This window comes from Benincasa hispida, chromosome 2, assembly GCF_009727055.1.
Source record: "Benincasa hispida cultivar B227 chromosome 2, ASM972705v1, whole genome shotgun sequence".
Lineage (NCBI taxonomy): Eukaryota > Viridiplantae > Streptophyta > Magnoliopsida > Cucurbitales > Cucurbitaceae > Benincasa > Benincasa hispida.
The window spans coordinates 55,291,551-55,294,436 of NC_052350.1; the positions used below are offsets into that span (position 1 = coordinate 55,291,551).

General features: G+C 28.7%; 1 long non-coding RNA gene across 1 annotated transcript; it reads left to right on the plus strand.

Annotated features, from left to right (window-relative positions):
• The first annotated feature begins 301 nt into the window (after nucleotides 1–301).
• LOC120071785 lies at nucleotides 302–1,886 on the plus strand. Its single transcript, XR_005480344.1, has 2 exons — nucleotides 302–1,189; nucleotides 1,691–1,886. It is a non-coding gene; the product is annotated as an uncharacterized LOC120071785 (long non-coding RNA).
• The last annotated feature ends 1,000 nt before the right edge of the window (nucleotides 1,887–2,886 follow it).

Sequence of the window (2,886 nt, forward strand, 5' to 3'; positions counted from 1 at the left end):
GCCCAGAAAGATGTTGAACTGGTCAAGGTTATAGGTTAACCAAGGTTCTTCCAGCCCATAATACCTATTAGATAGGCTGAATATTAAATCTGGATGATAGGAAGATTGGAGAATTTAATTATGTTGGCAGCACAAGGTAGGTATTTAAGTGTGTTTTATTGGGGTTTTGGTGAATTTAAAAGCCCAAGGGCATTCTGGTAATTATGGATAGTGGTATTTTTGTAATTATATCCATCTTCTCCAAAATTAGGGCCAAATTGGTGCGACTCATTTTACTGAAGAGAGACGGAGCCGCCTTGGAGAAGCCGTCTGAACTGAAGGGAAACGGAGCCGCCTGAGAGAGCTGAAGCGGACTGAGAGAGAAAAGCCGAACGCGCTGCCGACAATTTCGTGTAACTTGTTTTTGGCTGGAAAAACAAGTTAATTGAAGAAAGATAAACTTAAAAATTATTTAATTTCAAGGAAAGCTTGGTGTGAAATGAGTATCCAAAAAAGGGGGGGAAACGGCAAAAAAGAAAAAAGAAAAAGAGAAGAAAAAAAGGTGTGTGTTGATATAAAAGAGGGAAAATGTGATAGAAAACATCTATTTAAAAGTTAAACCCTTTGAATTTTTTGGCTCTGTATAAAATTTCAATTCCCTCCAAGCACCTTTTTGACTGAGTAGCCCAACATTTTTTTTTTTTTGGGTGATATTTATTGACTCTGTATAAACATTTTTTGGTTTTCATTTTTTGGCGATATTTTATTGACTCTGTATAAACACCTCTTTGAAGTTTACATCGTCCTCCTTTTTTTCCCCTTTCTTTTTTTGCCCTTTTTCCACTCTCTACTTAGTCAAAAAATGTTTATACAGAGCCAAAAAAATGAAAACCAAAAACAAATATGTTTTTTTTCTTCATTTCACATCTGGGTTTGCTCTTCTTCTCCTTCTTCTTCTTCTCTTTCTCCAACTTCTTCTTCTCCTTTTTCTTCTCCTTCTTCTTAAGGGTTTTGTGTGATCATTAAAACATGGGGTGTTTTTTGTTTTTCTTAGTTCTGAACCTGTGTCTGACATTGTAGCTAAGATTTTTGTAATCTAAACAATTTCGATTAGGATTAAGAATTGTGAATGAGAAAATTCTAGGCAAGTTTCCAAGAATTAAAGAAGCTGTCTCTCAAAAATTCAGAGTCTTGGATCATCGAGGAGAAGGTAAGTAACCTTACGATTATCAACTATATTCAAACGTAAAGGATAATAATTTACAAGATATATGAGGCCCGATTTTGGTAATCATTTTAATTTTATTTTTAGTTTATGAAAATTAAGTTTATTTTCTATCAATTCTTACAAAGATTTGTATCTTTCTTAAGTCTAAAAGTTAAATTTTCAGTCAAATTTAAAAAAAAAAAAATTAAAACTACCATTTTAAGTTTTAAAAAAAAATTGTTTGTTTTTGGAAAATATCTTTGAAAACATTGGTAAAAAGTAAACAAGATGCGGAATGCTTTGGAATGTGTAACAAGAAATGTCGATCCTCTTGTCAACTTTGATTGACGTTTTGAGGTTTGACGACTAATCTCTTCTATACACTTAAGGACGTCGTCTATTTGGATTGACTTTTGAATACTTTAGAAAGTCAATCCAAGTAGAAATATTAAAATGTTTCTCTCTTTCTGTTAAACCATTTTTATTTTTTTTAATTATATGAAGATGCAAGATGTGTTTGGATTTGAAGACATGGGAAAGGAAGGTTTTGAAGGAAATTTAGAGTAAGTGAGCAAAGGAATTCAAAGGATTGGAATAAGTTTTCTATTGCTTTCTTTTAATTTGTTGCACGGATAATGTAATCGAGCTTTTACTATTACTCGTACAATTTACAATCTATCCATTGTTTATATATATCTAATCTAATCTTTACATGTCATGTATGTTCTTTTTCCTAATTTTATTTTATTCCAATAAAAGAAAAAAGTCAATAGATACTATAAAATAAAAAATCGACAATGAATTAAATAAATAACTTTTTAAAAGATGTCGAGACTTTAGATATTAATTATTTCACATTGAAGTAACACAACATTATATTTCATGATTATTATGAGACATATACGTTACGATTGACACATTAAATAATTGTTCTAGCTTTAGAATTAATTAGTAGCAAGGTAAATTAAGTCTCTTTTTATATATACCTTTAATGTTTCTTTTCTTTTTTAAAAGGAAAAAAAAAACTTATATCCATGTAGTTTTTAAAAAAAAAAAAAAAAATTAGAGAAATAGCCATATACTTATATATAACATTAAATAGATTTCTATTTGTAATATATATTTTGAAATTCCTTCATTAATCGATTGAAATTTTGGACTAAGATATTTGTTAAAATATAACAAAAGATTAATTATGAATCCACGAGAGAAAGCTCAAATTCCTTAGTACCAAAAATATGAAATCAAGTTTTGTTGAAGTAAAACATAACATTGGTTTCATGTTTATAAAGTTATCTAAAATGATAATAGCATTAATTATGTATAACTAAAGGAATGAACAAAATTATTGGTAAAGAATAATTTTGTTATCTAAGGCTTTAATGACACGTGCATGCGTGCATCTACAAATCGTTTAGAAGGTTTTAATGACAGAATAATTGTTGTGAGCTTCATTGATTATTTTTCTTAATATTTTGTTTTCTTGAATATCAACTTAAATTTGTTTTTTTTTTTCTTTTTCTAATTTCTCATCACTTCTTTCTTCTCGTGATCTATAATTCTTTCCAATTATCTTTTACTTTCTAATAATTATTTATAATTTATAGAATGTTTCGCTTTTCTTTTGAAACTTTTCTTGGAAAAAACTTCCTACTACTATGGGAGGAATAAGAAGAAAAAAAAAACAGAGAAATTAAAAT